At 45.1% G+C, this 26,534-nt stretch overlaps 1 protein-coding gene across 2 annotated transcripts in view; it reads right to left on the minus strand.

Annotated features, from left to right (window-relative positions):
- Nucleotides 1-26,534, minus strand: part of FRG1 (FSHD region gene 1) — a 466,841-nt gene that overhangs the window by 129,681 nt on the left and 310,626 nt on the right. The window lies entirely within an intron of this gene.

The raw sequence follows: 26,534 nt of genomic DNA on the forward strand, positions 1-26,534 counted from the left end.
TCTTCACAACATACACGGAAGACAGACTACTTTTGATCACTTCCCTGTACCAGGTGCACGCAGCCAAAGCATATTTACAGTTCTGCAGGGAATTAAAAGCATTTTACCAGAAAAAAGTACTAATCTAAAACAAAACATATAGAAATGATGTCAAACTGAAGAACAGCCAAATAAACTAATGGGGAAGACCGAGAAAGGTGGCAGGCTGCTTCAAGATGCACCTTTCAAGTGTTTAAAATTCTGACGTAGCTACACTTTCTGAAAAAAGAAGTTACGTACTTACCATAACGTCCCATCTGAGTAGTTGTACTTCATTTGTCTTCAACCTGTGGGTTACGGATCAGTATCGGAGCTGAGCCGGCAACTTTTACTAGCATCAGCTCTGAGCTCCAAACTCCTCCCCTTACCCATAATACACCTCCACTACCTTCCATCCCTCAGATTGAGTTTGCTGAACCTCATACTGATAACCGGACCTGAAAAACTTTGTGACCTAAACCACAGCCCGTAGGCTGATCATATGCCGAGGTCCGGGGGAAGGCGGGTGGGACAGTTGAACACAAATGAAGTACAACTACTCAGATGGAACGTTATGGTGAGTACATAACTTCTTTATCTGAAGTAGTTCACTTCATTTGATCTTCAACCTATGGGACAGAGTCCCCAGCTACTACACCCCTGGGAGGCCCTCATGGAAGGATATTCCAGAGCACCGTGGAACCAAAGGATGCTCTCTTTCTGGAAGTCAAATCCAATTTGTAGTGAGAAATAAACATATGAGATGAGGACCAAGTAGCTGCAGAACAAATATCATCCAAAGACACTCTAGACCAAAAGGCCACAGACGTAGCTATGGACCTAGTGGAATGAGCTTTCATCTGACCTGGAGGAGACAAGCCCCTGTCCTTACAGACCTGCATGAAGAAATCCATCTAGCTACAGTTACCTTGGAGATAGGTTCCCTAAAATGGGTTTATAGAAAGATACAAACAACTGATCAGATTTATGGAAATTTTTTGTCCTGTGTCAATAGAATTGTAACCGTCTATAAACATCCAACATGTGGAGTTTATATTCAGTCTTGTTAGTAAAATTAGGGAAAAAAACAGGCAAATTGATGGTCTGATTGATATTGACTGGTGATGTCACCTTAGGAAGAAAGGATGGATTGGTTAGAAGGGAAACCCTATCTTTGTGAAAGATCATGTAAGGAAATTTGATAAGACAAGGCCTGTAATTCTGAAACCATTTTTGCAGAGGTAATATTCACCAGAAAAGCTATTTTCCAAGATAAAAATTTCAGATCTGCAGTTGCAGCAGGCTCGAAAGGCAGAGCAACCAAAGCTTGAAGAACAATAGGTCCCATGGGGGAACAGGATCTTTGACCGGGGGGGGCATAACAAAAAGGTGCCTTTGATAAAGGCTTTACACAGTCTGGAAGAGGCTAAAGAAGCAGAATTCTCGCCCACATGAAAATGAGAGATGTTAGCCAACTGAACCTTGACAGTAGAAGAACTAGCTCTGTGATGAAAAATATCAGCTAGAAAATCAAGAATGGTGGAAACAGGAGCCCTGAAAGGGTCTAGACTCCTTTGAGAGGCCCAAAAGGAAAAACGTTTCCACTTGCTGCGATAAACCTTCCTGGCTGGTCAAAGACTTATGAGCAGTCACCAAAATAGATGTAACTGAAGAGGATAGTCCAGGAGTCCTAGCAATCACGGGAGCTGGAGCAGCCAAGCTGAGAGCTTCAGGCTGTCCAGATTCGGATAAGGCACCCCCGAAGGGTGTGAAATTAAATCCTGAATGGGATCTGGGATCCAAGGCGGAGCAAGAAGGTGAGACCAAAGGAAGGGAAACCATACCTGGCAAGGCCAGAACAGGGCAATGAGGATCACTTTGCTCCCCAGTCGATGAGCTTTCTGTAGAAACCTCAGAATGAGAGGTACTGGCGGATAAGCATACAGAAGACTGGAAGGCCAAGCATGAACTACAGCATCTCTGGGGGACTCCCCTTGCAGGGTGTTCAGAGCAAAAAACTTGCTGCATTTCGCGTTGGAAGGAGATGCAAAGAGATCACAGCAAGGTTGACCCCACGCTCTGAAGATCTGTTCTGCTACTGACTGATTCAGAGACTACTCGTAAGGTATCAGAATGGTCCAACTTAGCCTGTCCACTAGGATGTTGGACTGTCCTGGAATGTGCGTTGCTTTGAGAAAGTGACCGGTGGAGATCACCCATTCTCACACTCTCATGGTCTCGCGACAAAGGGGGTAAGATCTGGTCCCTCCCTGTTTGTTGATATACCAGACCACTGACATGTCTGACTGAATAGCAATCATCCCCAGAGGAAGAAGGGCATGACGGGCTTGCAACGCTAAAAGGACTGCCCTCATCTCTAGGACATTTATGTGCAAGCTGGTCTCTATGGAGGACCACAGGCCTTGGACTGTCCTGCCCGAACAATGCCCCCCAGCCGTGTTAGGAGGCATCCATGGTCACTGTGACTTGGGACAGAACAAACGGTCGTCCCTCCATAATGTCCGGAGAGCACATCCACCAAATGAGGGATGACCGACAGACTCGACTGAGTTGAATTGGATATGTCAATGGCAATTCCAACAGGGACCATTGTACAGCTAGAGTCCACTGTAGAATTCTCACGTGTAATCGAGCACACGGGAGAAGGATTATGGTTGCCGCCATCAAGCCTAAGGCTCTCAACACCGATTCTACCGTAGGGAGATGAGAATGGTTTATCAGGGAGACGTGCATCCTCAGGTTTTGAACTCTCTCCGAGTTCAGGAAGATTTTGCACTGAAAAGTATTTATCCTGGCACCAATGTAGTCCATCACTTTTACAGGATCTAGGAGAGATTCGGATGTGTTGATTGCAATCCCCAAACGCAGGGCAAGAGTCAAGAAATAATCCCAAGTTTGGGAGAGTAGACGCCTGGTGGAAGCAGTGAGGAGCCAATCATCCAGGTACGGATAGACCTGAATCCCCTGAAGCCTCAGGTGAGCTTTGGTAAACACCCTGGGGGCTGTGGTGACACCAAAGGGTTGGTCTCTTAACTGGTAATGATTGGCTCCTAGCCAGAAGCGGAGTAACCTCCTGGAGCTTCTGTGCATCTTTAAGTGATAGCAAGCATCCTGGAGGTCTAACGAGCACATCCAGTCACTCTCTTGCAGGTACGGCATGATGGACTGTTATGTGACCATCCAAAACTTCTCTTTGGCAACGGACAGGTTCAGGGTAGAGAGGTCCAGACTGGGCCTTAAGTCCCCCATTTTCCTTGGCACCAAAAAGAACCTGGAGTAGAAGCCCAATCCGGACTGATCTAAGGGGACGGTTTCGATGGCTCATTTTTCTAGTAGCCTGAAAATTTCCTGTGCTGCTTCCTCCATTTGCATGTGTGGTACGTTCGGGAGGCGTCTGGAGATTTGGGGGAACCCATGAAGGGGATAGAGTATCCTCTGGATATGATTTGAAGCACCCAGCAATGCCACTAGGTGCAAGGACAATCATCCCCCGACTGCCTCCAGAGTAGAGCAGTCGGGCAACCCCTTAGGGCTGCTGCCCGGGTCTGTCCAAGAAAGGTTCTCGAGACCCAAAGTTCCTTGGACCCCCTCTGCCTCTGGGCCGGCATCCATTCTGTCTCCCTCTGCCTCTGGGGGAAGAAGAGGAGCCCTGAGTGTCCCAGGAATACTATGACTTCCGGAACCACATCTTCTTTTGCCCTCTCTGGTTCCGGGAAAAGGACCTTTGAGGGTTAGAGAAGTGGATCCTGATGACAGACAGCATCTTCCCATCCTTCTCACTCTAGACTAATGTCTCTCTGACTGTCTTACCAAAGAGTGTAGAGCTGTCACAAGGGGCATTGGCAAAGGACACCTTGAAGGGTTCGGAAAATTGACATAACCTGAGCCAGGAGTTGCGCCTCATGGACACGCTGGACCTAGCCTCCCTAGCCGCTCCTTCTGTAGCATGTGAAAGGAGTTGCATGGACGTGTAGGATACTGCTTTTAAAGTGGCCATCCTCGCGAAGAACGAAGCCATGTCCTCCTGCGACATAGACTTGGGGAAGACTCCTCCAGCTCTTTTACCAGATCGCGTTGGAGTCTGGTGACATGGGCCAGGTAGTTCAGCGCCCTAATCGAAAAGGTAGCTGAAGCGTAAACCCGCTTCCCTAGGCAGTCCAACATCCGCGACTCTTGGTCAGGACGATGGACTGAGGAAGAACTCTCTTGAGCAAGTTCCTTCTTAGTTGCTGCTGCTACCACCATGGTGTCTAAGGAGGAGCTCTTGTTCCATGCTGGTCTGTCTATGGGGGGGCTTAGGATCTTATCCGGTCTTTTTGGGATAGGTTCCATGGTGTCCGGTTCCTTCCATGCCCGCAAGGTGACCAGATCCGCGAGAGGGGACACCCAGGAAGTAGATGGGCCCATACTGAAAGCCTCCAGGAACACGGACTCATCAGAAGAGGGTTTGGGGGCAGGCCAACTTTCCCCATTTCCATGATGTCTCCAAAGGAGACATCCTCGGGAGGTGATCTAGGGGAACCTTCTCCATCATCTAAGTCAGTGTCCTCAGTGAGGGACTCGAGTGAGTCCAAGTGTCTCCTCTTGCCCATATGCTTGCAAGGAACCTCTTTGGTGGGGCTCTCCGGGGGAAGCCTGCAAACCACTTGGCCATCGGGGGGACCCCCATCTAGATCTGTGTACAGATAAAATGCATCATTTTATCCAAATCCATGTCAGACAAGGACCGGGTGGGACCACAACGCCACCACGGACTATGACCTGGCGGGTCGGAGCACCGAAGACTGAGAGGCTGGACGTGTCTTCTCCGGCTCTGGGGAGAACCTCAGAGATCGGAGCCGAGGGGAGTCACGGATCCATGGCATCTTAGCAGGCGAAGCGAGGTCCGGAGACCTCTTTCTCTTTTCCCATCGCCTTTGACACTCTCTCTACCTCTTTTCTGCTCCGCTACCACAGGCTTTGGTACAGGAGGTGGAGTCCCAGTCTGGGAGGAAGGAGAAGCCAGAAGAAGAGAAGAAGGAGAGGCAGCCACAGCTGCCGCTGTGACCGAAGCCGGAGAAGAGGAAACAGAGTCTGAAGGGGGAAGAAGGTCTTTGAGGGCCAACTTGGCCTTCCTATCTTTAAGGGGGCAGGGGTTGAAGCCCGCACATACGATGCAGTCCACACTAAGGTGGGCAATGTCCAAGCACAAAACACACAGTGTGGCCATCCACTGGGGATAACTTATGGCCACACTCTGTGCAACGCTTGAAAACAAGCTTTTTAGCCATACAGCCTGAGTAGAAAGAACTTGAGAACAAAAAGGAAAAAGTCTCTTTCTAAACTGGTACACTTAGACCCACTCACCACACTCAGAGAAGATGCTTGGGGGGGGAGGGGATGCTACAATCTACACAACAGTACAAACTAAACTATCTTATAACACTAAAACTCAACGCATCAAGCAAGGTGAGGAGAAAGGGGACCTATACTCGCACTAAACTGTAGAAAAAGAGATACAAAGGCTTTAACCCACTGACTAACTTGGAGCTCAAGAGACAGAATGCAAAGCTATTCCCGGCAAATGAGATCTGAGGATGGAAGGTAGTGGAGGTGTATTATGGGTAAGGGGAGTAGTTTGGAGCTCGGAGCTGATACTAGTAAAAGTTGCCGGCTCGGATCCGATATGGATCCGTAACCCACAGGTTGAAGATCAAATGAAGTAAACTACTTCAGATCAGAAGTACTTCATGCTGCCAGACACATTTGCAGGGCAAATATCAAGTAATGAAAATACAAGGTAAATTATTAAAGTGTATGGAAAAAAAATGAAGAAATACACCTAGGCTAAAACAGGCCTTGTATCTAGAAAGAGACAATGGCTAGAGTGCAGTAGATAACTATACGGACAGCATTATAAATGATCACTGCACAGCTTCCCACTGTAGACACTACAGAACATTACATCTACATCTTATATAAATGACCTAAAGGAACAAACAATAAGCCAAGGCTGATCAATGTGTAGAATAAGCGCACCCATGGATGTTGAAAAGGTCATATGCTGCTCTGCCCCTTTGCGAATAGTTGTGTTCCACCTACACCTAAATAAAGTCTATTTGTGTTCATAAAATGGACCACGATAATTTCAATAAGCTGGTACAGAAAACAAAGTAATTCATAAGATTTTGCAGCAAGCCTCAATCCAGTTGCCAACACACTCCAAATTTTCAGTTTACACTCTCCTGTGAACCACTCTGCTGACCTACCCTCCACAACTTATTCCAACAAGTTATTAAACAGCTCCATCTTTCACACCGTATAAACATATCAGCCTATGCGACAACTGCATCTTCTACCTCATAACTATACCACTTCCTTCTCAATCTGTCCTTTCAATCTCCAGTTTTTAATGACCCATAATGATAGTATGAGCTCACACCAGGCTCACCCACTCACAGTCCTTCCTTCAATGTATACACCCAATGTTTTCAGCATTTCTTCATACTTAAGTTCCATCCAAACCCTGAATCATCCCTTACTTTGCAGGATGTCAATCCGACTGGTATATTTATCTCTGCAGCATTACACACTGCATAAAACATTCTACATAAGACCATATTAATATAATGCTCTCTGCTTTCCTTGAATTTATGCCACCTTCTGCCATGCAAACCACATCATCTTGAAATTTTCCACAAACTACTCATATCACATTAAACAATTCAATTCAGCTGTGACTTGTCACCAACTTTTTTCTTCCTCAGCCTTCTTAAACATTTAGGCTGGAAGGGTTTGGAGGGAAGGCATCTTGAAAGATGGGTCTTTGAGAAAGGTGTTGAGAGTGGAGAGATCCAAAATAGACCTCCATTCTCCTTGTTTCCTTGGAACAGGAAAAAGTTTTAAATAGAACCCTTTTCCCATGTACTGTTGTGGTACTCATTCTATAGTGCCTTGGCCAAGCAAAACTTGAATGATGAGAAAGAGCAATTTTATCTGTTAATGAGGTGTAGGAAGTATGCCCTTGAATGAGGGGACTTCTTTCCAAGTCATGTTATAACACTGTTAAAATAATGGAAAGGACTCATTTCAGCCTGACTTGTCTGGGTAGTGAAGCCTCCTAGATTTAGAACACCTGTCTGGTTTGTCTTGGAATCTTTTTCTATGCATTTTCTTGGCTTTATAAGTGGGCCTAGACACTCTGCATGCAATTCATTAGGCTTTACAGGGTAGTTTCTTGTGTACCTAGTAAAAGTAGTTAAAATGTGACTACAATCCTTCACCATTTTCCCCATTCTAGTAAGTTTTTAAACATACTGGCTGCATCAGCACCAAATAACAAATCCCAATTTAAAGGAGTATCTAGAAGCTTTGCTTTAATATCTGCTGGGAGAAACAGAGAGTAGTCATGCATACCTTATGATCATGGGGCCTACAGCAACTACTTTGGAGGAAGCTTCCACAGTGTCACATCTGCATTTGATTCTCTGCCTAGACATTTGTGAAGCCTGAGTGACCATAGAGATGGCCTGTTTCCACAGAAACCAAGGTTTTCTTTAAGTTACCTGAAAGAAATTGCAAGTTTTTAACCATTTGGGTCTGATAATTCATGGAGGCTAAGGTGAAGAGATATACACCTTCTTTCCCAGTCTATCAATTGCTCTGCTGTCTTTGTCTAAGGAAATGGCATTAGCAGCAGGCAGAAGTTTAGAAAGCTCGTCTGTAGCCATAATCTGTCAAGGAATTCTTCAGCTACTTTTTAAAATCCATCAAACCTTTTAGGGGTTGGTAGCGGACAGTCAAGAGCTGTGAATACAGATGCAAAGGCATCAAGAAAGGCCTCCAGGACAGGATGGACTGTAGCAGGGGCAGCAGTGCCTACCTCTCAAAAGAAAGTGTTTCATCATGTTACAGAAGGTTTTCCCATATAAAGCTTCTTCAACCCAGAGACTCTGGGGAAGGGGTGATCATCATCAGAGGCCAGTTGGCCTGGAGTTCGGATCCGAGAAGAGTAGTCCAAGGAATGCTCATCCTCAGAAGATGATTCAAAACATCTCTTTTGGGGTGTAGCAGAGGTAGGAGCAGATAAAGCAAAATATGGTGGCTTGAGTGCTATTATGATCTTAAAGAAGGCCCTGGAAGAAATGCATCCACTCCTTTTACTTGGATGTTTGGGGAGAGGAAAAGTACAGTTGCGTACACTTACCATAAATGTAGATGTTCTAGTGTATTTACTGTTGCAGTCATCACACTTGGGTTATCTGCCTGCAGGTAGCCCTCAGTCGGCCCGAATACCAGAGTCTTGGGATGTCTGTGTCGGACGCTGTCGCCTCTTCCGTGTCAGGTTGTCAGGGGTATAAAACATGCAGCCAATGCTATTGCATCAGTTTTTATTGCTCCAAATGTCAGGAGCACCCAAAAATAGGAAGCTATTACATGGTGTGGAACACCTCCAGTAAAAAGTAAATACCCATACCATAAAATATAGCCAAAAAAAGTACAGTTGTGTACCTACCATAAATGTAGATGTTCGAGTGTATTCACTGTTGCAGTCATTACACTTGGGTTATCCTGCTGGCAGGTGACCCGCAGTCGGCCCGAGTTCCAAAGTCTTGGTCAGGCGTCGGTTGCTGTTGCCTCTTCCCTGACGTCAGTGCGCCAGGGGTATAAAAGTTGCAACCAACGCCATTTTCTTCAGTTTTTCTTGCCCCAGATGTCCCCAGATAGGAAGGCTGAAAAGATAAAAATATGCCAAACAACCAAGCATATATTACTATAAACATTTACTTCATCTACAAGCAAATACACCACATAGGTTGTATAGAGTTGAGAAGTACAGAATAGTCCCAGCAAAGAGGGGGATGGTGGGTGGGTAACCTGGACTGCAACAGTGAATACACTTGAACATCTACATTTATGGTAGGTACACAACTGTACTATGTTCGTGTTTCACTGTTGCAGTCATTACACTTGGGTAGAATCCCAAATCTGAGGTTGGGTGGCTGGGTCTAGATTGGATTTGGCGAGGCTAACAAGCCCTGCAGAACTGCAGTGGCAAAGCCTGCTCTGGATTTGGAGTAGAGAGGTAGGTGGTAGTGCTTGGTAAAAGTGTGCACTGAGCTCCATGTTGCAGCTTCTAAGATGTCTTTGGTTGGTACCCCTCTGAGGAAAGCTGCTGAAGTGGCTGCTGCTCTGGTAGAATGAGGCCTAATGCCCTTAGGCACAGACTTGCCATGATGTGCATAACAGAAGCAGATGCAGTGTCCTATCCATTTGGAGATTGTCTGCTTTGTAATAGGCTTTCCTTGTGATCCTGTAGCATAAGCTACAAACAGTTGCTCAGTTTTTCTGAAAGCTTTTGTTTTGTCCAAGTAAACTCGTAGCTGTCTGTGTATATCCAAAGCGTGCAGAAGTATTTCCCCCCCTTTATTCTGGGGATTTGGGTAAAAGTAGGTAAATGAATGGTTTGGTTTAAGGCCACAATGGAGACCACTTTTGGCATGAATGTTGGGTTTGTCCTTAGAGAGACCCTGTCCTGATGAAAAATGAGGAAAGGTTCCACGGCCATCAATGCCTATAACTCTGAGACTCTTCTTGCTGAAGTTATTGCTAGGAGCAGAGCAGTTTTCCATGACAAGAATTTTAGATCAGCTGTGCTGGCTGGTTCAAATGGAGGCAGTGTTAGTTTTTCTAAAACAAAATTGAGGTCCCAAGTAGGTACTGGTGCTCTTCTAGGGATGCTTATATTCTTTGCCCCTCTGAGGTACTGTCGTAGTAGAGAATGGGAAAAAATAGGAGGATCCGTATTGTAATGAGCTGAAATGGCAGAGGCATGGATTTTAATAGATGAAAAAGATAGGCCTTTGTCCAACATCTCAGTCAGGTATTGCAAAATCTGAGGAATATTAGGGACCAGTGGGTCAAGCCCTTGTGCCTGGTTCCAAGCACAGAATCTCTTCCATTTTTCTGAATAAGACTTCCTAGTGCTGGGCCTCCTGGCTTCCAAAATTACATCCATAACAGCTTTAGAGACTGGTGCAGTCTGAGTGGCTACATTATCTGCCATGCTGCCAGGTTTAAGGTTTTGAGTCAACTGTGCAGAATCTGATTGTTTTGCTGTGTCAGAAGATGAGTGATTTGAGGTAGAGGCCAAGGTGGGCCTTGGGACAAAATTTTTAGGATTGGGTACCAGTGCTGGCGTGGCCAGTCTGGTACAATCAGTATCATTTTTGGCCTCTCTTGTCTGACTTTTAGAAGCACCTTGGTGAGAAGAGGCATCGGAGGGAAGGCATAGACTGTCAGGTTTTTCCAGCTGAATGACAGAGCATCCACTTTCCATGCTTGAGAGTGAGAAGTCCTTGCGCAAAATTTCTGTATTTGGTAATTGTGAGGGGAGGCAAAAATATCTATGTCTGGGTGTCCCCATTTCCTTGTTATCATGTTGAACACTTGTGGATTTAGCTTCCATTCGTGAGGATCCATGAAATTTCTGCTTAGTTCGTCTGCCAGTGTATTTTTTGTTCCTGGCAGGAATTGTGCTTGCAGATGTACCTGGTAGGTCAGTGCTGTGTTCCACAAAGTCATGGCTTGTCTGCATAGGGGGGTAGGAATGTGTGCCCCCTTGCTTGTTTATGTACCACATAACTGTGGTATTGTCCGTCTTTATTAGTAGCTGTCCTGGATGTATTAGGTCCTTGAAGGCTGTCAGGGCAATTTGTACAGCTGGCATCTCTTTTTGATTGATGTGAAGAGGCATTTGCTCCTTGGGCCACGTGCCCTGAATACATTTTCCTGCCATATGCGCTCCCAGGCATAATCCGTTGTTATTGTCTGCCTGGCTGTAGGTAAGGTGAAAAGCTGTCCCTTGTTGTGGTGACAGGCCTGGGACCACCATCAAAACTCCTGTTGTAGGCAGGGAATCAAGGTTATGATTGTCTCTAGGCTGTGACAATGCTGAGACAAACTTTTTAGATACCATTGTAGTTTCCTCATATGCAGTTTTGCAGATGGAATTAGTAGAATGCAGGATGCCATGAAACCCAGGGCCAGCAGAATTTTTCTTGCAGAGAGCTGGGTTTTTGTTGCCATCATTTGAAAGTAACGAGTCAGTTGCCTTTGTTTGTCTAGCGTGAGATGAGCCATCTGGGCAGTTGTATTTAAGCTTGCACCCAGGAATATTATCTCTTGAGAGGGCACTAGTTTTGATTTCTTTTCGTTTACTGTGTACCCTAAGCAAGTTAGCAATCTTTTTACAAATGCCAGGTGCTTTAGAAGAATGTCCTTAGTCTCTGCTTGAATAAGGCAGTCATCCAAGTAGGGATATATTTGAATTCCTTTTTGTCTGCAAAATGCAGTTACTGGTGCCAGGCATTTTGTGAAGACCCAGGGCGCAGTAGATAAGCCAAAGGGCAGTGCAGAGAATTGGTAATGCACTGAGCCTGCTATAAATCTGAGGTATCTTCTGCACGATTGTCTGATTGGGATGTGCAGGTATGCCTCCTTGAGATCCAAAGTAACTAGCCAAGCCTCCTTGCCCAGCATGGGCAGAAGTTGTTGAAGTGTTAACATTTTGAATTTTGGAACATCCAGGAAAGTATTCAGGATTGACAGGTCCAGTATTGGTCTCCAGGCTTTGTCTTTTCTGGGTACTAAGAAAAGTCTTGAGTAAAATCCTTGCCCCTGTTCTTCTTGTGGAACTTTTTGAATAGTTCCCATATCCATAAGAGCAGCAATCTGTTTTTGTGTCTCTGCCCATTGGTTTTGTGGCAGGTTTGGCATACCTTTTGGTTTTGGAAGCGTGTGGAAGTGGAACCTGTACCCATGAGAGACTATATTCAGCACCCATTGGTCTTGGGTGATCAAGTGCCAATTTTTTGAGAAAAGTGCTAGCTTTCCCCCTAGGGGTGCTGTCAACTAGTAAGAGCTTGGCATTTGCAGAGGTAAGTCATTGTGACTGTTTCCTATAAGGTTGTGATTTGTCTTCTCCTCTTTGGGGACTGAAGCACCCCATTATTTAGGTCTGTAGGAGCCTTGGGGCTGAGATTTGCCTCTTGGGCGTCTTTATCTGCCTCTTTGTGGCCTGTCTGACACCGGAAAGGACCAATTTTTCGAAGGCCAGTTTCTGCTAACTCTAGGTGGTTGAACCTGTAAGAAATCTTTCACCGTTTGCATTGACTTTGCTTTATCCTCCATTTTCTTTAACACCTCTTCTGCCTTAACACCAAACAAAGTATCATGCTGTAGTTGAGCATCCAAAAATGTTACTTTAACATGGCCAGGTAAACTTTGTTCTTTTAACCAAGCATGTCTTAGAATTACTCAGCCTGTAACTGCGGCTCTACAAGAAGCCTCTAATGAATCAAAACCACATTGGAGAGTATGCTTTCCCACTTGTTCAACTGCATGCAATAAATCCTGCATTTCTTTACTGTCAGGACTTTCTATATTTGTAACCATTTTCTGCTTTAACAATGACATGGGATACTGTTGATATTTAAGCATGTGAAACTGATAGTTTAAAGCTCTTACAGCTAAAGTAGCAGAAGTGTAAACTTTTTTCCCATCTGTCCAGAGCTCTGGAATCCCTATCCGAGGGGACAGGATTCTTGGCAGTGGAAGCTTTAACCCCTTTAGGATCCTGAGAAATTGTTTCTGGGTCTGCAGCGGGGTTTTTATAAAGAAATTTATGAGAGTCAGGGACCCTGCAGTATCTGTCTGGCTTTACTGGAGCAGGGGGTAAAGAATCTGGAGACAAACTGGATTCAGAAAAAACATCATCTACAATATCAAGCACAGGAGGGATAGCCAGAGGCTTGTGCTGAGGCAATAAAAGGAAATCTCGGAGCCTTTTCTTGGATTCTGAGTAATCCTGGCTCTCCCAGTGGAAATGCTCCCTCATGGTGTGCAGGGTTTCCCCAAAAGAATAATCCTCAGGTGGTGAGGCTGAAGGAATGGACTCTTCAGCATCAGAGTCCTCATAGGGAGGGAGAGAATAGCCCTGATCAGAAGAAGAATCAGAGGAAATGGAAACCTGATCAGAGGAGTCATAATCAGTGTCTTGCCTATGCCTTTTGTCAGGAGGGGGATGGGAACCCCTGATTAAAGTAATAAGGTCTTTGGACATTTTAAGCATCTGTTTCTTTGGCATGGATGACTGTTCTGGAGAAAGCTGCACTTGTTTTCTTGTCTTTAATGGTGTTTTTGACTTTGCCTTTGCTGCTGTAGTAGCCTTAATTGTAAGCTGTGAAGGTCTGAAAACACCCTCAGAAGCCGGTGCCTGCTCAGCGGCTCCAGACCCATCTGAGGGTATAGTTTCCGTAGGCCCAATAACTTGAGTTTCCACAGGCCTCAGTGTCTCCACGTGGCTGTCTGTTAGGGCCTGTGGCTCTGAGGTAGCGGGTGTCAGGGGCTGCGAAAGCACCTCACTGAGAACCGGTGACTGGCCTAGAAGAGGCTTCGTCATCGGTTTTGGACCTCGGATGCCTGTCTTTTTCTTTGTGTTTTTTATACATTCTGGTCATCGGTTGTTCCGACGGCATTATATAATTAAATCTTTGTCCAAAATAATGTAAAGCAAAATCAAACCGAAGTTTAATAGTGCGTTTATTGAATCTAGCACAAAACCGACAACTAGTAACGTCGTGGTCAAGGCCTAGGCAAGGAATGCAGTAAGAATGAAAGTCCTTATGAGGTATTTGCTTCCCACAAGAAATACAATTATTAACTTTTACTGACATCGGTCTGGAGCAAGAAAAAGTTTCCCCAATGGGGTACTTAGCTTTATTGAAGACTTCGGTTCTGAAATTCAATTTTGAAAATCTCAGGAGTCGGCCGACCGACACTTGCGAACTGCTTTTGCTTCGGGCACCGCGCGGCAAGAAAGACTGAAGAAAATGGCATCTGCTGCAACTTTTATACCCCTGGCGCACTGACATCAGGGAAGAGGCGACAGCAACAGACGCCGGACCAAGACTTTGGAACTTGGGCCGACTGCGGGTCGTCTGCCAGCAGGATAACCCAAGTGTAATGACTGAAACAGTGAAACACGATGAACACCAGATAGGTAGAAAGTATAGAAAGGACCACGGGGCTGGAGGGAGGGAAACCAGGACTACAACAGTGAATACACTCGAACATCTACATTTATGGTAAGTGTACACAACTGTACTATGTTCGTGTTTCACTGTTGCAGTCATCACACACGGGTTGATTCCCAAAGCTGAGGAAGGGTGGAGGCAGTCAAGAAGTTTTAGGGCCAGTTAGCAGGCCTTGTAAGACTGCTGTAGCAAATCCAGCTCTGGATTTAGAAAAGATAGGCAAGTGGTAATGCTTGGTGAAGGTGTGTACTAAACTCCAGGTTGCAGCTTCCAAGATGTCCCTGGTAGAGGACTCCCCTGAGAAATGCTGTAAAGTTTGAGGTAGCCCTAGTGGAATGAGTTCTGATCCCCTGTGGGGTAAGGTTTTCCACGGTGTTTGTAGCATAAATGGATGCAGTGTGCTATCCATTTGGAGATGGTTTGCTTTGAAATGGCCTTGCCCTCTGTCTCTGTAGCAAAGCTGACTAGCAGCTGGTCAGATTTTCTGAAAGGTTTTTTCCTGTCAAGGCAGAACCTAAGCTGTCTGTGCACGTCCAAGGAGTGTAGGATCCTTTCCCCTTTTTCTGAGGATTAGGGAAAAAGGTTGGCAAATGAATGGATTGGTTTAAAGCCACAGTGGATACCACCCTTGGCATAAATGATGGATTAGTCCTGAGGGAAACCCTGTCAGTGTGGAAAATAATGAAGGGTTCCACAGCCATTCATGCCTGTAACTCAGACACTCTTCTTGCTGAAGTGATGGCTAGACGTAAGGCTGTTTTCCTAGAGAGGAAATTTAACTCAGCTGAATCAGCAGGTTCAAAAGGGGGAAGCATGAGCTTCTGCAGTACAAAGTTAATGTCCCAGGCTGGGGTGGGAGCTCTCCTAGGGGGCCTTAAATTGTTGGCTCCTCTCGGGAACTGTTTGATGAGGGGGTAAGAAAAGACAGAAGGCTCAGTATTATAATGAGCTGAGATGGCACAGCCATGAATCTTAATGGATGAGAAGGATAGGCTTCTGTGGAACAGCCCTGCTAGGTAATCCAGGATTTGAGGTAAGGTGGGCACGGCTGTGTCGTTTCCTTGAGACGGACTCCAGGAACAATATCTTTTCCACTTTTCAGAATAGGATTTCCTATTACTAGGCCTTCTGGCTTCAAGGATGATGCCCAACACCTGTTTGCTGAGGGTTGCAGGTGGTGTAATCAGGGGATAAGCCAGGCTGCAAGGTTTAGGGTATGCAGCAGTGGATGCACAATCTGTCCCTCCTGCTTGGACAGCAGGGAGGGGGTCTGATGTAGGTGCCAGGGAGGCACTGCCATCAGACTGCGGAGGAGTGGGTACCAGTGCTAGCGTGGCCAGACTGGGGCAATAAGGATTTCCTTGGCCTGTCCTTTTTGATCTTGACTAGTACTTTTGAGAGGAGGGGCAGAGGAGGAAAGGCATAAATTGAGAGGCTTTTCCATGAAAAGGATAGGGCAATCACCTTCCAAGCTCTGCTGTGAGGATTTCTGGTGCAAAATTTGCTCAATTGATGGTTTTGGGCGGAGGCAAAGAGGTCCACCTTTGGTGTCCCCACCTCTGGATTAGAAGTTTGAAGGAGTTGCTTTCCAGTTTCCACTCGTGTGGGTCTAGTAGATTTCTGCTTAAGTTGTCTGCCAGTGAATTTTGTTTGCCTGGCAGGAATTGAGCTTGCAGGTGCACTTGGTTTCTCAGGGCTGTGTTCCACAGGGCCATGGCTAACCTGCAGAGTGGGTAAGAATGAGTTCCCCCCTGCTTGTTTATGTACTACATAATTGTGGTGTTGTCTGTCTATCAGAAGCTGTCCTGGAAGGATAAGGTACTTCAAAGCTGTCAGAGCATTCTGTACAGCTAACATCTCTTTTTGATTGATATGCAGGGGGGATTTGTCTTGGGCTCCATTTGTCGTGAATGCATTTGCCTGCCATGTGAGCCCCCCATGCATAGTCTGATGTGTCTGTTGTCAGGGTTTGGGCGGTGGGGGGGGGGGGGTGAGTGAAAGGAAGTCCCTTGTTGTGGTTGCATGCCTCTGCCCACCACAGGAACTCTGCCCTTAGGCAAGGTATGATAGAAATCACTGTTTCCAGGTCCTGAGAATGTTGGCACCAGAGACTTTTGTAAGTACCATTGAAGTTTCCTCATATGCAGTCTTGCATATGGAATTAATAGAATGCATGAGGCCATGAACCCTAGTGCTTGCAGTATTTGCCTTGTAGATAGTTGGGTTTTGGTGGCCATTAGTTTGAAGTAGTTTGTCAAATAGACCTGTTTTTCTGAAGTGAGGAATACCATCTGGGAAGTTGTGTTGAAGCTTGCTCTCAGGAATACAATCTTTTGACTGGGCAACAATTGTGATTTATTTTCGTTGATGGTGTACCCCAAAGACATTAGGAGTCTCTTTACAAATGCCAGGTGCTGAAGTAGCAATTCCTGACTGTCCGCCTGAATCAGGCAATCGTCCAAATATGGGTAAATTTGAATATTTATCTGCCTGCAGAATGCAATGGCTGGAGCCAGGCACTTTGTGAATATTCTGGGCGCAGTAGATAAGCCAAAGGGAAGTGCAGAGAACTGATAGTGCACAGAGCCTGCCCTGAAACGTAGGTATTTCCTGCATGACTCCCTTTATGGGGATGTGCAGATAAGCTTTTTTTTAAGTCTAGGGTGACTAACCAGGCATCCTTGGCTAACATAGGAAGGAGCTGTTGCAGTGCAAGCATTTTGAATTTTGGGACCACCAGGAAGGTGTTGAGAATAGAAAGATCCAGGATAGGGCACCAAGAGCCCTCTTTTCTGGGCACCAGGAACAGTCTGGAGTAAAAACCCTGTCCCCTTTGTTCTAGTAGAACAGGTTGAATAGCTTTGATATTGAGAAGGGAAAGTACTTGTTGATCCTCTGCCCATTAGTTTGGAGGAAGGTCTAGGAACCCATTTGGGGATGGCAGAGAGTGGAAGTAGAATCTGTATCCCTGGGATACAATGTTTAGAACCCATCAGTCCTGAGTAATGTAATGGACATCCAGTTTTTTGCATGAAGGGCGAGTTTTCCTCCTAGGGGTGCGAGTACTTGGGCATGGCTGGGAAGGATGATTGAAAAGTCATTGTGAACTTTTTCCATGGGGGGGGGGGTAGCTTACCACTCCCTGTTTTAGAGGTGGGAGCACTCCATTGTTTAGATCTCTGCATACCATGAGACTGTAGTCTTGGTAGTCTGTTTCCCCTGGGTTTGGACTGAGAAGGCCTGGGAGGGGCTGGAAAGGACCAATTTTTAGAAGGCCAATGCCTACTGAATCTAGGTGGCTGCACCTGTAAGAAATCTTTAACAGTTTGCATAGATTAAGCTTTTTCCTCCATATTTTTAAGAATGTCTTCTGCTTTTGTGCCAAACAAACAATATTGATTTAATGGATCATCTAGTAATTTTGCTTTGACATGGTCTGGCAAGATTTCTTCCTTCAGCCAAGCGTGCCTTCTCAGTACAGATCAGGGTTGCCAGATTTCTGACAGGCCAGGTAGAGGCAAAAATAAAAAAAGAGAGGTCTTTTACAATAAGTGAAGACCAAAAAAAAAGGGTCTTTAATACGGAACACCTCAGTTCCGCATTAAACACAAGTAACTCTGTGTTTGGTGAATTTTGACTGGCCCATATGCCGGTATATGAGCCAATCAAAAAATAGCACAGCAGACCCTCTTCTGTTCATGTGGAACATCAGGCAGTTCCACATTAAACAGAAGTAGCTCCATTTTGCAATTTTGTTGATTGACTTGTATACCAGGATATGGGCCTATAAAAAAAAAAAACAAAAAACAAAGTGGAGGCTGTTTTGCCAGGATTTTAACTGGCAGTGCGGGACTCTGGATCAGGCTGCTGATCTCAGGACAGTCCCGGTCAAATAGGGACATCTGGCAACCCTGGCACAGACCCAGTGACAGCAGCCCTGCAAGATGCTTCTAAGGCATCAAACCCACAATGCAAAGTATGTTTACTTATTTGGTTTGCAGAATGCATTAACTTTTGTAAATGTTTATTTTCTGCGCAATCTGGAAGTAACATTTTTTAATTAGTTCCATAATATGTTGCTGGTACTTCAACATGTGAAACTGGCAATTCAAAACCCTGATGGCAAGAGTTGCAGAGGTATATACACCTTCTTACTCCATCTGTCTAAAGCTCTAGAATCTCTGTCTGAAGGGGTAGGGTTTTTGGCTGTAGTAGCCTTTATGCCTTTAGGTACCTGGGAAATGGTCTCTGGATCCGCAGTAGGATTCTTAATGAGAAATTTGTGAGAGTCAGGTACTCTGTAGTACCTGTCCGGTTTTCTAGGAGCTGATGGTAAGGTGTCAGGAGTAACACTGGATTCCATGAAGACATCATCCACAATACCCAGGACAAGGGGGATAGCTAGAGGCCTGTGCTGGGGGCAAGTCTAAAAATTCTAAGTCTCTTTTTGGACTGAGGATAGTCTTGGCATTCCAAAAGGAAATGCTCTCTTAAGGTATGCAAGGTTTCACCAAAAGAAAAATCTTCTGGAGGGCAGGCAGAGGGAAAAGAATCCTCTGCATCAGAATCCTCATAGGTAGACAAGGGTATGTCCTGGTAATCAGAGGGATCTGAGTCATCTGACTCATGGTCTGTACAATCAGAAGGAAATTCCATTCTTTGTCTTTTAGCGGGGGAAGGCTGGCTTCCCCTAATTAGAGTAATAAGGTATTAGCCATTTTAAGCATTTATTTCTGTAGCATGGGAGCTTGAGCATACGCATTGGTCGGTTTTCTAGGTGCAGTGCGAACTCTGGGCCTGAGAAACTCAGTAGTTTTAGTCAAAAACTAAGTTGTCGGTTTAATACGAACATCGGATGATCAGAATACACTCTCAGAAGCCGGTGCCTGCACAGCAGCTCTGGACCCATCCAAGGTAGTCTCATCCACAGGTTCCATAGTCGAAGAAGCATCTCGCGGCATACCAGACTCCAAATGGGTCTCCGCAGAGGCCTGCGACTCTGTAGAAGAGGGTATCACGGGCTGTGAAGGCACCTCACCGAGTACTGGCGGACTGGCAACTAGCTTAACTGAAGTGTCATCGGCAGTTTTGGACATATGTGGTCTGTCTCTGTCTTTATCCTTACGTTTTTTCAGAAGATCGGTAGTTGGATGGCTTATTGAAGCCATTTTGGAATACGGAGAATGACATCGAAAGAATTTAGCGACAAAGATAGCCCGATGACGAATAGTTTGAGCATTAAACAAGGCACAAAACCGGCAGTGAGAGATGTCGTGGTCTGGGCCTAAACAGGTGATGTAGTAAGAATGAAATGACAGGTATTTGCTTTCCACAGGCAAGACAATTGTTAACTTTTTCTGACATCGGTTAGAGCAAGAAAAAAGGTTCCCCAACGGGGTACTTGGCTTTAGAAGACTTCAGGCCTGAAACTTGAAAAAATTAAAATTTCAGGTTGCGGCCAACCGGCATTTGCAAACTGCTTCTGCTTCAGGCTCCTATGCAGCAAGAAAAGCTGATGTAATGGCGTCGGATGCATGTTTTATACCCCCTGAAGACCTGACATCATGGAAGAGGCGACAGCATCCGTTACAGAAATCCCAAGACTTTGGTATTCGGGCTAACTGAGGGTTACCTGCAGGCAGATAACTCAAGTGTGATGACTGCAACAGTGAAACACGAAGATCATTTATTGTTTTCTGTTTTTTCTTTTTAGGTGTGCTGTCTGATTTCACAAGGCTCAAAGAATCTGATCCCCGATGTACCTAAATAAAAGATCCTGATATGTCATCTCTAACTGAAATTTGCAGTATACCTTCAGGTTCTTTGAAAATAATTATATTAGGTTCCCCCTTCTCACTAATGCTGATAACATCAGTGTTTCGAATGTGCAAACAGTACAGTTTTGTACCTACCATAAATGTAGATGTTCGAGTGTATACACTGCTGAAGTCATTACACTTGGGTTATCCTGCCTTCAGGCGGTCCTTCAGTCGGCCCGAGTTCCAGAGTCTTGGTCCGGCATCGGTTGCCGTCGCTTCTTCCCTGACGTCAGTGCACCAGGGGTATACAAGATGTAGCAGACGCCATTTTCTTCAGTTTTTCTTGCTCCAGATGTCAGGTGCCCCCAAAAAGGTAGGCCATGTAAATTGCTAATAAAACATACATAAGAAAAGCAATCAAAAACTTTCAGTTACCAGCAAATACTCCCCAAAAGGTAGAAGGGTTATGTAAGTACCAGCAAGTAAGAGGGGAAGGAGGGACGGTAACCTAGACTGCAGCGTATACAAACATCTACATTTACGGTAGGTACAAAACTGTACTATGTTCATTGTGTTACACTGCTGCAGTCATTACACTTGGGTAGAATCCCAAAGCTGAGGTAGGGTGGCTGGTTCTATAAAGCATTAGGGGTGGCTATAAGGCCCTGCAGTACTGCAGGGCAAAGCCAGCTCTGGATTTAGAGTAAAGAGGCAGATGGTAATGTTTGGTGAAGGTATGTACAGAACTCCAAGTTGCTGCTTCCAAAATGTCCTTGGTAGGTACTCCTCTGAGGTAGGCAGTTGAAGTGGCTGTTGCCCTGGTGGAATGAGACCTAATGCTGTTTGGGTACAGTTTTCCCATAGTGTGTATAGCAGAAATGTATACAGTGCCCTATCCATTTTGAAATGGTGAGTTTTGAAATGGCTTTCCCTGTTTTCCTACAGAATATGCTACAAACAATTGCTCAGTTTTCCTGAAGGCTTTCGTTTTGTCCAAGTAGAAGCGTAACTGCCTGTGTATGTCCAAGGAATGCAGTAGTCTCTCCCCTTTATTCTGTGGATTTGGATAAAAAGTTGGCAAGTGAATAGTTTGGTTTAGAGCCACACTTGATACCACCTTAGGCATAAAAGTAGGGTTTGTTCTTAAAGACACCCTGTCTTGGTGGAAAATGATGAGCAGAGATGGCAGAGGCATGGATCTTAATGGATGAAAAGGAGAGGCCTTTGTCCAGCATCTCAGTTAAGTATTGTAGTATCTGAGGAATATTTGGGGCAAGTGGGTCAAGACTGTGAGCCTGGTTCCAGGCACAGAATCTCTTCCATTTTTCCGAATAGGCTTTCCTGGTGCTAGGCCTTCTGGCCTCCAGAATGACATCCATAACAGCTTTGGAGAGAAGCATTGCTTGCTTGACTAACGAATCTGCCATGGAGCCAGGTTTAAAGTTTTGAGCTGGCCGTGAAGTATCGGACTGTTTTGCTGAGTCAGAAGTTGTGGAATTTGAGGTAAAATCCATGGTAGACCTTGTGCTAAGTTCTTTAAGATTGTGTACCAGTGCTGGCGTGGCCAGTCTGGGGCAATCAAGATCATCTTTGGTTGTTCTTGTCTGGCTTTTATGAGTACTTTTGAAAGGAGAGGTAGTGGTGGGAAAGCGTATACTTGTAGGTTTTTCCAGCTGAATGAGAGGGCATCCACTTTCCATGCTTGTGGGTGGTAAAGTCCTTGTGCAGAATTTCTGTAGCTGGCAATTCATTGGGGATGCAAACAGATCTATGTCCGGGCTTCCACCATTTTTGTGCTATCCTGAACATTTGTGGATGTAATTTCCACTTGTGCAGATCCATGATGTTTTTGCTTAAGTCATCTGCCAGTGTGTTTTTCTCTCCTGGCAGGAATTGTGCTTGCAGATGAACTTGAAAGGTTAGAGCTGTGTTCCACAAGGTCATAGCTTGTCTGCAGAGGGGATATGAATGAGTGCCCCCTTGCTTGTTTATGTACCACATAACTGTGGTGTTGTCTGTTTTTAGTAGTAGTTGTCCTGGATGCAGAAGGTCCTTGAAAGCTATAAGGGCATTTTGTACAGCTAGCATCTCTTTCTGATTGATGTGAAGATGCCTTTGTTCTGCGGGCCACCTGCCCTGAATACATTTTCCTGCCATATGTGCTCCCCAGGCGTAATCTGAAGCATCTGTTGTCAGTGTTTGCCTGGCTGTGGGTTGAGTGAAAGGCTGTCCCTTGTTGAGGAGACAGGCTTGAGCCCACCATCGAAACTCCTGTTGAAGGCAAGGAATAAGTGGTGTTACTGTTTCCAAACTGTGACAGTGTTGAGACCAGACACACTTTAGGTACCATTGTAGTTTCCTCATATGCAGTCTGGCATAAGGAATTAATAGTATGCAAGATGCCATGTAACCAAAGGCCTGCAGAATTTTTCTTGCAGGGAGTTGGGTCTTTGTTGCCATCAACTCGAAATATTGAGTCAGTTGTCCTTGCTTGTCTGGTGTGAGATAAGCCATCTGGGCCGTTGTATTTAAGCTGGCACCCAGGAATATTATCTCTTGTGAGGGCACTAGTTTTGACTTCTTTTCATTTACTGTGTACCCTAGGCAAATTAGCAATCTTTTTACAAATGCCAGATGCTTTAGAAGAATGTCTTTGCTCTCTGCTTGAATAAGGCAGTCGTCCAAGTATGGGTAAATTTGAATTCCCTTTTGTCTGCAAAATGCAATTACTGGTGCCAGGCATTTTGTAAAGACACTGGGCACAGTAGATAAGCCAAAGGGCAGTGCAGAGAATTGGTAATGCATTGAACCTAAGAATCTGAGGAATCTTCTGCAATTTTGTCTGATAGGAACATGCATGTATGCCTCCTTGAGGTCCAAAGTTACGAGCCAAGCTTTCTTGCCCAGCATGGGAAGAAGCTGCTGTAGTGTCAACATTTTGAATTTTAGAACATCCAGGTAAGTATTTAGAAAAGAAATATCCAGAATGGGCCTCCAGGCTTTGTCCTTTCTGGGAACCAGAAAGAGTCTTGAGTAAAATCCTTGTCCTTGCTCCTGTGTTGGCACCTTTTGAATAGCTCTCATGTCCATGAGTGCTGTAATTTGTGTTTGAGCCTCTGCCCATTGATTCGGTGGCAGATTTGGCATTCCTTTTAACCTTGGCAGAGTGTGAAAGTGGAACCTGTAACCTTGAGATACAATATTGAGAACCCATTTGTCTTTGGTGATCATATGCCAATTGTGACTGAAAAGTGCCAGTTTTCCCCCCAAGGGGGCTGCCAAGAGAGAAGTATTTGGCAGCTGTAGTGGGAAGTCATTGGGACTGTTTTTTATAAGGTTGAGGCCGGTCTTCTCCTTCTTTCTGGGTTGATGCACCCCATTGTCGAGGCCTGCAAGTACCTTGTGGGTGGCCTCTGCCTCATGGATGTCTGTATCTGCCCCTTTGAGGTCTGTCTGAAACTGGAAAGGACCAATTCTTTGTCGGACAATTTCTGCTAAATCGAGGAGGCTGAACCTGTAAGAAAACCTTCACCGTTTGCATAGATTTTGCTTTATCCTCCATTTTCTTTAATACCTCTTCTGCCTTAACTCCAAATAAAACATCCTGCTGCAAAGGTGCATCCAATAATTTTGCTTTAACATGATCTGGTAAAGTCTGCTCTTGTAACCAAGCATGTCTTCTAATGACAAACCCTGTAACTGCTGCTCTACAGGAGGCCTCTAATGAATCAAAACCACATTGCAAAGTATGTTTTCCCACTTGTTCAGCTGCATGTAATAAATCATGCATTTCCTTATAGTTAGGAAGATCTGAATTTGGAAGCATTTTTTGTTTCAACTGAGACATCAAATATTGCTGATATTTAAGCATGTGAAACTGGCAATTTAAAGCCCTCATAGCTAAAGTTGCAGATGTATACACCTTCTTCCCCCATCTGTCTACTGCTCTGGAATCTCTGTCAGAGGGGACTGGATTTTTTGCTGTAGAGGCCTTTACCCCTTTGGGACCCTGGGAAATAGTTTCAGGGTCAGCAACAGGGCTTTTATAAAGAAATTTGAGAGAGTCAGGGACTCTGTAGTATCTGTTTGGCTTAACTGGAGCAGGAGGTAAAGAAACAGGATTTAAACTGGATTCGGAATACACATCATCCACAATATCTAACACTGGCAGAATGGCAAGGGGTCTGCGTTGAGGTAATAAAAGGAAATCTCTGAGCCTTTTCTTGGATTCTGAATAATCCTGGCCCTCCCAATGGAAATGCTCCCTCATGGTATGTAAGGTTTCCCAAAAGGAGTAGTCCTCTGATGGAGAGGCTGAAGGAATTGATTCCTCAGCATCAGAATCCTCATAACGGGGTAAAGAATATCCTTGGTCTAAGGATGAATCTGAAGCGATGGACACCTGGTCTGATGAGTCAGTCTGCATTCTGTCTAGGCCTTTTATCAGGAGGAGGGTGGGATCCCCTGATCAGAGTAATTAGGTCTTCGGCCATTTTGAGCATCTGTTTCTTAGGCATGGAGGCCTGTCCTGCTGAATGTTGAAGCTGTTTCTTTGTTTTTAAAGGGGTTTTAGATTTAACAGAAGATTTAATGGTTAACTGAGTAGGTCTGAAAACACCCTCTGAAGCTGTGGGTTGTTCAGCTACTCCGGATCCCTCTGAAGGGTTAGTCTCAGTAGGCAGTAAATCTGGTGTGTCCGAAGGCCCAGCCATCTCCATGTGGGAGCCAGCGGCCTGTGGTTCCAAGGAAGCGGTAGTCAGGGGCTGTAAAGGCACCTCGCTGAAAACCGGAGAACCGGCGACTGGCCTAGAAGAGGTTTTGTCGTCCGTTTTGGGGCCTCGGATGCCTGTCCTTGTCTTTGTGCTTTTTGTGAATTCTGGTTGTCGGTTGTTCTGACGGCATGGTATAATTTAATTTTCTGCCAAAATAATGTCGGGCAAAGTCAAACAGACATTTAATAGTGCGCTTGTTAAACCTAGCACAAAACAGACAACCTGTGACGTCGTAGTCTGGGCCAAGGCATGGGATACAATAAGAATGGAAATCCTTATGAGGTATTTGTTTCCCACAAGAAATACAATTATTAACTTTTACTGACATCGTTCTGGCAAGAAAAAGTTTCCCCAACGGGGTTACTTGGCTTTGTAGAAGATTTCGGTTCTGGATTCGGAATGAAAATCTCAGGAGTCGGCTGACCAGCACTTGCGAACTGCTTTTGCTTCGGGCACCGCGCGACAAGAAAGACTGAAGAAAATGGCGTCTGCTGCATCTTATATACCCCTGGTGCACTGACGTCAGGGAAGAAGTGACCGCAACCGACGCCGGACTAAGACTTTGGAACTCGGGCCGCCTGAGGGACCGCCTGATGGCAGGATAACCCAAGTGTAATGACTGCAACAGTGTAACATAATGAACATCTTAGATTCCACACTGGCCTCCGGAGGAGTAGTGGGAATCTGAGAAGACATTGGGCATACTGCAGGTTTCAAGAACTCGGATGGTACTTCTGAGTCCAACTGAGCAGGCATAACGTTCAGCCTAGCCCTCTTAAAATTCTTCTTCAGTATAGATGGCATGTCAATAGTGGAAGGGTTCGCCATCTTAACCTGGGCAAGGCACTTAAGGTACAGGGTTTCCTAGTACGTACTGAGAGAAGAAAATCACTTCCATAAGGTTTTAGGTACAAATGACTGGCAAATCACACAATTCTTGTAATCATGCTCTGCACCTAACAGAAGAGACACACTGGGGATGGAGATCCTTGTAAGGAATCTGTCTATCACAGTCGCACTTCCCCTCCTAGTTGACATCTAATAAAGTATTAAAAACAACACAAGAAAATCAAGGAAGGTTCCCTAATGGGGCACATATCTGAACTGGTGAAGGCCAACGATACAAACAACCAACAACCATGCACAGAACAGATTAATGGGTACAGGACCTGTTGTTGGACTGGCAGTGAGCTACTCTGAGGTTTTACGCTTATACATGCACTTATGTACCCTTATGTCCATGGGTTAGTAATGTCAGATGTATGGCTTTATGGAAGGTTTTGGTAACCCAGCTGGACATCCAGGCTATCTGGCAAGATAGCCCATCAGTTTGGAATACTGCAACAATGATTTAAGGACAAAGAGTAAAAGGCCATAAAGACAAACTAATTTCACTGTGTGACATTTTATTTAAACTTCCTGTATTAAAGGCCCATGGGATATATGCATATGACCCTTGAGGACATCAAGAGTTTCAACTACATGGCTTCTGAATGTCAATGACTTAACAGTCCACTTATGCTGTGCTGACTAGGTCATAATAACGCCAAAACATGCATGTCCACAGCTAGTGTGGTTTGGCTTTACTGGCCTGAATGTTTCCACAAAGACTTAGAGAAAAAGTAAAAATACATTGGATAAACATACGTTGCATTACAATACAGTAGCATATATTTGTGAGCAATAAAAGTGGGTACTAATTTGATGCCAAAGGTCTAGCTGAGGTGGAAAGAGAGAGAGTAATGCAGATAGCTATAGCTGAATGAGAGAGGTATAGCAGTTGCTCAGTAATCAGTTGAATGTTCAAGAGAGAAACTATATAAAAGTAGCTTGTATGCTGAAGTAGAGTTAGGATGGGAGGTGGAAAATTGCATTTATTAGCATTAGGA

This window comes from Protopterus annectens, chromosome 2.part1 (assembly GCF_019279795.1).
Source record: "Protopterus annectens isolate FY-2018-M chromosome 2.part1, PAN1.0, whole genome shotgun sequence".
In the NCBI taxonomy this organism is placed as follows: domain Eukaryota; kingdom Metazoa; phylum Chordata; order Ceratodontiformes; family Protopteridae; genus Protopterus; species Protopterus annectens.